A 9,869-nucleotide genomic window follows, 5' to 3' on the forward strand; every position below is an offset into this window, starting at 1 on the left:
GATAGAATAGAGATTCCATAACACTATGTTGCTTAGGCAACTTTATCCATTTTTTGTCATTACTCTTACACTTTTTACCCTTCTCCTTCTTTGAAATATATAAACAAGAATCAATGCAAATATAAATAGAGGGTGGGAATGACTAGTAGATGTGGGGATCGATGATAAAGTGGATGATGATTTCATTTTAAAGATTATCTCGGCTATTATCATTTATTGTGTTGATGATAATAATAATAATAATAATAATAATATATTTTTTCTTCTTCTATATTATTGGTGATTTAATTGAATTTATTTGTAGAATTTTTATGAAAATCTTACTTTTTATAAAATTGAAGATATTTACCCCCGTAGTTCAGTGGGACTTATGCCCCGTGTTTCAGCTTATGCCTCCTCTTTATTGCGTAAAATGTCTCGCCTCATGCTCCCGCCTCATAAAACACCCGTTAATAGTGAATGACATAGTCGCCGATGGTTTATCGTGAATTCTATACAAGTGGGTGAATTGTGGCAAGGAATCGAGACCTCGATGGTTCATGTTGCAGGATGAAATCTTATCCTATTACAAGATTGATCATGAATATGATAAGGATTGTTCTGAATTTGGAGACTGAGAAACGATCCAAAGCTATTAGCAAAGAGTCGCTTTGAAGAATGTATATGATAGTCCCCAAACAAGACTAATGCTACTTCGTAGGTTCGTCCCAAACCCATTGATGATGTTCATCTCAAGGTTATATATTCTTCTGTATTTCAGTTACCGTTGGATATTGATTTTTTTACGATGTAAGTGAATTGGATTTCGAAGCTTTTACTAGAATTAAAGTTTATTTGTTATGTTTCTAGGTAGAAAGGAAATTCTTTTTTTCTGCCTGCGTTTACTAATGTATCGCTTTCATCGCAATAACATACAATGTATTTTTTTGAATGTTAATTTTCGCTCCTACTAAGGAAACTGAGGCATCTTTCTTTAACGAAAAAAAAAGAACAGTGTTCTGATCAGAAGCTATGTCTTTTGTTTGATATATTTATGGAAGCATTAATGATATCGGATTTTGCAGTCCGTTTCAAAAGTTATCGAATATTAAAGTTACAACAATCATTTTCCTCTTGTAAGTTTGTTTAAGAAATTGAAGTTGCGGTATATATATTAGGTCTTGGATGCAAAGTTTGATTTTAGAGAGGATGAGTTGGTTTTTTTTCCCTTTTCCCTGAATTTATACCACTAGACAGAGTAGAGTGTCTAGCGGCCTTTTATTAAATATAAAAAAATCCTCAATAGGGATAAGTACAAGCAAGGGAGGCTAAGCTTTACCTTACCAATCCTAATGAGGTAACGAACCTCTATTAATTAACAAGCATGACGAAAATAAGAGCTAGAGAGAACTAGCTATTTTATGATCATTATATAGCTTATTATACACTCTATGATGATATTACAAATGAGGATGCTTACATAATGTAAAAATACAAAAGCCAATAAGAAAGTTGATTTATCAACCTCAAACTTCCTTTTACAATTGTATGAATCAATAAAAGATAGATTGTCCGTCTAAAGTAACCTGAAGTATTTTCCTTTTGTCTAACGGGACAAGTTGGTTTTTTTTTTTTTTTTTTTTACCCATTTTTTATAGTTTCCACACTTCCTCCAAATTGTGACTCGAACCTGGGCCTACCTAAGGTGGAGGTGAGTCCGAGCCCATCCCTCACTTGTCGACAAGTTGGTTTAACTACTCCCTTGAAGAGATTTTTATTGTTAAAAGTAACATCTCTTATCAAAAAAATAAAACAACAACATACTTCACCTAAATTTGCCCCTTATTCTCTTGTTCAATGCTGTCCATTCTTTTTTCCTTGCGGTGAAATTTTTCTTTCTTTGGTCAGTTAGTTCTTTAATTTGTTAAACTATTCTGGATGTGCCAATTTGTGTAAACAGTGAACGCGACCAGCTATTTGTTTCAAGAATCAAGATCCCCGGTCCAGTACAAGTCTTAATGTTCTGTCAAGCTCACGTTACTAGCCCATTCTAGTAGCGATCAGTTCCATTTACTTGTATTTTTTGATTGAGTAGTTAATGATAATTATTTTAACGACGTTGTTTTCATTAATGGAGACTAGAAAAATGTGTACAAATTTAGAAAGTTTAAAACCATAAAAAAATGAAGAGAACATTAATGATTGATAAGAGATTCATTTATTGATTCTCTATACAGTGAGTGAAAAATGAGATAAGCCGAGATCCTCTTCAAGTCCAGAAGCACGTTTAAGCTTATTTTCCTTGCGCTTTTGCAAATAATCGCTATAAATGAATCCCTTATACTTGGTTTTCTTAGCAATTTTCTTAGTGAAATGAGGAAGGGGTTTAACCCATTTATCCCCTGATACATTATAGAAGAATGAAAATGAATTTCTTGATCTTCCAGTTGGTCTCACCACCCTATGATTTGGACTCTTGTACTTGTTATTTGTCAGTACCTTCAACAAAAAAAAAAAATAGAAGTCATACAAAAAAAAAATATTTTTTTGGTTTAACCATTTGATATTCTGAACTTAATGGTCCGACTAGTTCAGATTTGTGCCTCGTAAAGCTCATTTAAGGGAAAACACCGATTTCCCAATTTCATATCTCGAACTCGAAACCTCTAGTTAAGAGCGAAGAAACTGCATCCACCCCACCACATCCCTTTGTAGTGTAAATATTTATTTACTTATATAACACTGCCGGTATAAACATTTTTTTTTCTTTTTACCTGAAGAATAATACCGATGTTGACAACAAGAGCACCCTCTTTTGGTGTTACTGGGATCCATTTATCATCTTTTTGAACTTCAAGTCCTCCAACTTCATCCTGTAACACAAATGTTATACATCCAACATCTCTATCTGAATTTATTCACATTTTTCCTTCTCTGTTGCTAGTAAATAATACAGAGCTGTCAACACATCTGAATTTCTGTCATTGTTAAATTCCTGGAGAGTGCTTGGAGGCAGTCCCCAAGGATTCACTAAATATGCTCCCTAAAATTGCTCCGATCTTCGCGAATTGATTGAATAAATCTCCCATTACTGCTCTGAAACATTGAATAAACAAGAATTGATGAATTATCTTCTCAATGGCTATTCGTTCAATTTGAGAGTTAAGTTTCATTCTGATTATTTTAACTGATCAGCTTTTCATGCCCTACAAGAGTGATGATAGGAATAGATTTTGTATTCTATACATTAGATTAATAGATGTATGCAATCATTCACTCAAATGAAATGATTAAACGAGATTTAAATTAAATAACCCTTAATCATTTCTACCCCATATGGCCATATAAATATTCACTTTCTGGATAGCTCTGCATAAATTTAAAAAGATGTTGCAACTTTGTTTCAAAACTCAAAGTCTGTACCATATGTTATACTTCAAGAATTTTGTACTTTAGTAGCGATACAAGAAGATCCAATAACGTTGTATTTTTTATCTCACAAAACAAATATATTAGTTAAAGGGTCTCCACAAATCATTCAGTAGAAGAATCATTAGATAGCAGAGAATGTGAAAACATGGACAGCTCCGTTAGAAAAGTTTGATAGGTACCAGTTTTACTAGACGCCAGTATAGACATTAAACAGCTTAAGTTTTTGCAAAAAAAGTATAAAATAAAAGTGTCGCTACTATGAGTTTAAATTAAATGCACTGACGGTGTAAAAGATATTTGTACAATCAGATCACTCACTGCTTATTCTCAGTCTCTAATCCTTCTATCCAAACAGGTAATTGTTTATTCATAAATTCAACTCCAAGACTTAAAGAGTGTTTTTTAGGACTTGGTGAAACTATTTTAATTCAGCTACGCTAAATGTGCCCATATTAATTGGTAACCTGGTAATAATGGTTAAACTACAGTGATCATGTAATTTATTTTTATGCATATAAGTCTTTCTAATTTAAAGATATAACTTACCGGAGATGTGGATGATTGGAAGGAAAAACATTGAAGTTGGATCCAGGCTGAAGCATAACCAAGAACTCTGCAAACTCATAAGATGGATTTGGTTTTCTATTATAGCCTGCAGGAAAAGGTGACCCTGGCAATGGGGAGCAGTTCAGTTTCTCTTCGACAGGAGACTCAAAAAATGCCTTCGATAAGTTCAGGGAGCGCGGCTCATTAGGTCCAAAGGCACCCCATGATTGACAATTTGGAAGAAGCCATATCGAGAACATGATTCGTTTATCAGTTCGGTCGTATTTCTCTTGCCATCTTCATCACGTAGAATGAAAGGGGAGAGATCAACTATTGGTATCGCTAAATTAGCCATGTGGACTTGCAAAACTTAAGCTTACAAGATGTTGCAGTGTTTCTGAAAAAGTACAAAAGTACTACAAGACTTTTATAACAAGATTACAAGATAACTATATGAAAATTGATCAATAATTTGGTTTGTGAGATGGATGGCTAAGACAAATCTTATTAGTACCACAAAACGGTAGCTTTTTTAAGTGTCTATATGTGTGTGTTTCTGGTTGATGATTATCATTATAAAAAAGGATAAGTATGGTTATGGATTAATTAAATCAAATAATTTAACTTGCAGAACCATAAAGACGGACGTAACCACCTCACAGCTCACATGGAGCCTTCAATTTGTCAACTTCACGTGATTTCATCACATTTTATTACTTATATTTTGCTGTGTTAGATCTCATCTTGTGCTCTTTCTCATTTGTTTGATAATATTTTTAGCATTATCAAGGATTTCCTCACAAAAAAATCTCAATACTCTAGGGAGTTAAATATAAATAAAAACAGACGTGCATTGGTATCCAAAACTAGAGTAAACAATCTAAAGGAGTAATTCACATTATTCGAAAAAGAAAAGAAAGAAAAAAAAAAAAAAAAAAAGAAGAAAAGAAAAAAAGACCGCAGGGTCTGCAGTTTGAGTATTTTAAATTGGTATCAACAAACAGCAGCAATACACATAGGCCATAGCTATAAGTTAAGTATTCCTCTTCAAGGAAGGAATAAGGCATGTGACGTGTTGAAGATTTAATTATGAAAAGAAAAGTGTGCTCTCTTACAACTTAATTTTTTTAATGAGATGGTCGCACACAGGAGCGGCTCAACATAGTTGGAGGCCTAAGGCAAAAAAAATAACATTTTTTTGCGCGGATTGCCTTTCTTTTGGGGTGGTCTTTAAATTTTTCTCCTCAATTGGTGGTTTTTAATATTTGCCCTTCGCTTAACACCCATAGGTCCTGGGTTCGAACCCAGGCTCAGTTAAAAAAAAAAAAAAAAAAAAAATCGCAATGCATAAATTGGGATTTCTAGGGAAAAGAAGTTGGGATTCACACCTAACTTTTTGCCTTATAAGTTGCACCAACTTATGCCTTTAAGATAAGTTGCACCCCAACTTATGCCTTGAGGTAGAAGTTGGCCTTAAAGCAAACTTTTACTCAAAATTAGGCTCAATATATATATATATATATATATATATATATATATATATAAATTATATATATATATATATATATATATATATATATATATATAATTTTATTTTTACCTTAAGGCATAAGGCATAAGTCCAACTTATGCCCTGCGAGTCCAACTTATGCCCTGTGAATCCAACTTATGCTTTGCGATTTTTTTAAAATTTTTTATTGAGCGGAGGTTCGAACCCGGAACCAAGGGGCTTTTAGTGAAGGGAAAAAATTAAAGACCACCCCCAGCGAAGGGCAATCCTGCAAATTGCTCTATTTAATCAGAGGCCCATGCTTAAAAGAAAAAGCTCACTGATATATTATTTGACATCTATCTTTCTAGCTTTCTTATAATGATTCCTTCCAATAATGTTTTTTCAATCAATCATATAGCTAATTGATTTAATGTCTCTTGATACATTATTGATCTTAGGTGATAATTTATAAATTTAAATTTTGAAAAAGCTCTTTCCACTGAGGCAATTTTTAACATAATTTTATATAAAAGCAATATATGCATTTGAAAATGAATCAAGTCTTTTTATCCAACTAAGTATATCAATTAGAATATTATTCTCTACTTGTAATATTTTCCTTAACATGTTTAATTCATAAAGTAAGTCTAAATCATCAATATCAGAGTGTCTGAGTATATTTTAAAGAACATTCAGGATTAGCACAAACTATTCATTGTAAAAATAAGGGCCCAAATTAACTTTCTCATCCACTTTTAATTTTTTTTAAAAATCCAAAAAATATTTTTTTTATAAAAAATTATTAAACTTATTCTGGTAAAAATTGGGCCCCCCCAAAAATGGGGGCCTAAGGCAAACGCCTTACTGGGCCTAGCCATCAAGCCGGCACTAGTCGCACACTTCAACCCACATATCAGGAGTAGTACATATCTAAGTTATTCGGACTCGGCAGTTTGGGTGCCGCACTCGTGTCGACACGACACTGATACGGGTAAGGGTATGGGATCTGTGTCGGATCCGGTCAAACGAGATTGGGTATGTAGACCAAAATTTTGGGGAAAATTTGAGATTTGATTTCCCAAAGTAAAGATTTAGAGAAGAAGTTTCAGGCAAAGAACGAAAGAAGAAGAACGCAGAGACCTAATTAGGAATTGACCAATTTATTAATTAACCATTTGCTAATATGCTGCCATGTAGGCTTAGGGGATAAACATTACATATACTATCTCTTCAAGAGTTTTTAAGTTTATAAAATTAGAGTTTCAACTGTACCAATAATAATTAGAGATTAATTTTAATTGCACCAGTACTAATTAGAGTTTTAATCTAAATAATAAACAGTTTTTTAATTGTAAATTAAATACAACTGTATATGCTTTGAAGGCACACATTTTTCATTTAAATAAACTTCATATATATTACAAATAAGTATATGCTCTAAGTAAACAAATTTTATTAATTAACAATATTCTTATAGCTATATTTTTAGATTTTCAATTTATCTTTGCCGAATCCCCGCACCCGCACCCGTATTTAGATCCGTATCCCCGAATCCTAAATTTTGATCATGAAGGATCCGACCTTGGGATCCATACCCGTGTCGGACACTCACGCCCGAGTCCGAGTAACTTAATACATATTATTGCAGGTTTCTTTCCACATAGTGAGAAAATCCTTGATCACATAGACTTCAATTAGAAATTGAGTAGTGGGTTATATGGATGAGATCTTCAGGTCTAGCTGGTGGATGAGACCTGTTTCTGAGTCTCAGCTGCAAATATTCATTGAAGAGGAATCCTCTGTACTTGGGCGACACTCCAATTTGTTTTGTAAACTGTGGTAATGGCTCAACCCACTTGTCTCCTTGCACGTTATAGAAGAACACGAACAAGTAACAGTTTTTTCCTCTTGGTCTCACCACTCTGTGAGTTGCACTCTTGAATTTATTGTTGCTCAGCACCTTTTTTTTATGTCACAAAAAAAGAGTTAATTCCTCAAATGGTCATCGAACTAAATTTCACCAGAATACCAGATAAACAAGCAAAATACCATGTTAACTCAAATATAAAGCAAATAAAACTTAAAACATCAACACTACTGTAAATGGGAAATAGTTCAGTGACTTTTATAGGAAAGGGTCGTGATTCCTTAAGTTTTTGGGATAATGGTAACTGTGGTATTAACCAGCAGCCGATTTATATATAATTACCTGAATCACGTCACAAATATTAACAACTAGTTTGTCTTTGGAAGGCACTATAGGAATCCACTGCCCATCTTTGTGCACCTGAAGGCCTCCAACTTCATCCTGGTAGACAATGGTGATGCAGCCAGGATCTTCAGGTGCTGGTTTTCCTACGTTCTCATCCTCTGTCGCTGGAAAGTAGTGGAGGCCCATCAAGGCATCCCGAGACCGATCATTGTTGTGATTAGCGAGGAAGTTAGGAGGGAGGCCCAAACACTCGCTTATGATGCTCTCCAACACAACTCCTAACTTTGTCAAATGTGAAACCATCTCCTCCAATACTTGCCTATGAAATCAAACATATTTACTTCACAAATAACATTCTTAAAAATTTTATAAAGGGAGAAAATGCAAATTAGGTTTCTGAATTCGTACTAGTTCTTGGAATCATCATATCACAGGATCGCCTAAACTAGAAACAGTTAATTTGAGATGCAATTGAGAGAGAATATGGCGATAGAGGAAATAGATTAAAATATTACTTGAAATGAGGTGGACTTTTGGGGCAGACATTGAAGCCAGAAGATGAACGACGAAACACCAAGTGCTCATAAGTCTCAACGGAATTCTGTGTGCTTTTTAAATAATTTTCAGGTAGAGAGAGTTTGTTTTCATCTGAACAAGCAAAGAAGGTCTTGTACATATCCATGGTTCTGCTCAACAAGTCCAAAGGAATTCCATGATTCGCAATCTGGAAGAAGCCATAGTTAACACATGCTTCGCCTATTTGCTCCATAGTCTTCTTTTTCCCTTCTTCATTTTCCTCTGATCTAAAAAAAAGGAGAAACTTCAATCGTTGGAACATCAAAACTAGCCATGATGTTTTCCTTATTTCTCGACTCTCAATGTTGTTTTAAACCTCTTTATCAACAAAAAAACATTGTTTTAATCCCACAGTTGATTCATTTTGTTACATTTTTAAAAAAGGCAACTTGCAAACCTACTACCTTTACCTTCCTCCACTTTTTTTGCCCTATCAACTCAAGCCTAGCATTTTTAACTCTGATTATAAATTTATATTTAAAACTCACTAAAATTTCAACTAGTTTTAGATCTGAACCCATAAATTATAAAAATCGAATGACTTTAGTTCTAAAATTCTTATAAGTTGAACCCAAATTTAAATTTTAGATCCGTCTCTACAAATCGAGATGTTGTACTGCTACTAAATAGCAGTGAAAATGACTTTGTTATTTCTTAAAAGTTATAAACCAACTACTTCCTCCTTGCGTAGTTGTTTATTTCCAGCAACTCTCGATGATGTTTGTATTCTAACTGACTCTCAATCTTGCTTTAGGTCTCAAACTCACAAAGAAGAATCCAGCAATATTTTTGTTGTTGTTATTTTTCATAGCTAACTTGCCATAGTAAACATAGATTTCCCAGGCAATGACGACGAAACGTAGTTAAATTATTTGGACAGAGCCTTTCTTACAGAGGGAATATTTTGAATAATTTGGTTTGTGAGATGGCTAAGACGAATCTTATTAGTATAAAATTACACACAAAACTGGCTTTTTGTATGTGCTTTCCTGGTTGATGATTAGCTTGGCTCCCTGATGACTATGTTTATAAAAAAAAGGATAGTTAGAGATTAATTAAATCAAATAATTTTAACTCGCTTTGCGGAACCATAGAGACGGACATAATCACCTAACAGCTCACATGGAGCCTTTAATCTGTTATCTTCACGTGATTTCGTCACATTTTACTAGTATCATAATTTGGTGTGTGTTAGATCTGATCTATTACTCTTTCTCATTTGTCTTATACGGAGTATATTTTTTTAGCATTATCTAGGATTTGTTTAGGAAAAATCTCAATACTCTAGATTCCATCTGGCTTTAATAGGCAGTTAGAGTTTATTAAACAGACGCATTGAAAACTAAAACTAGAGTAAACAATATGCTTGAGTACTTGACGTTATTCGAAAAAGAAAAAAGGAAAGAAAGAAACAAGATTGTAGTATCTGCAATTTGAGTATTTTGAATTAGCAACAACAAACAGTGGCAAGACACATAGCTATAAATCGAGGATTCCTCTTCAAAGAATCAAGCTTGTACAATGAGAGATGTATGGAAGACATAATTAAGAAAATAATTGTGTGCTCTCTAACAGTTCAGTTTTTTTAACCAGTCACACACTTTAACGTACATGGTAGGAGTGATGTAATAC

The 9,869-nt window shown here is 33.6% G+C and overlaps 2 pseudogenes; both read right to left on the reverse strand.

The window, feature by feature from the left end:
- Positions 1-2,208: 2,208 nt before the first annotated feature.
- On the reverse strand, positions 2,209-4,312 carry LOC132055218 (jasmonate-induced oxygenase 1-like; annotated as a pseudogene).
- A 2,775-nt stretch (positions 4,313-7,087) lies between these two features.
- On the reverse strand, positions 7,088-8,512 carry LOC132058142 (1-aminocyclopropane-1-carboxylate oxidase 5-like; annotated as a pseudogene).
- Between the last annotated feature and the right edge of the window lie 1,357 nt (positions 8,513-9,869).

This window comes from Lycium ferocissimum, chromosome 5 (genome assembly GCF_029784015.1).
Source record: "Lycium ferocissimum isolate CSIRO_LF1 chromosome 5, AGI_CSIRO_Lferr_CH_V1, whole genome shotgun sequence".
NCBI classification, from domain to species: Eukaryota; Viridiplantae; Streptophyta; class Magnoliopsida; order Solanales; family Solanaceae; genus Lycium; species Lycium ferocissimum.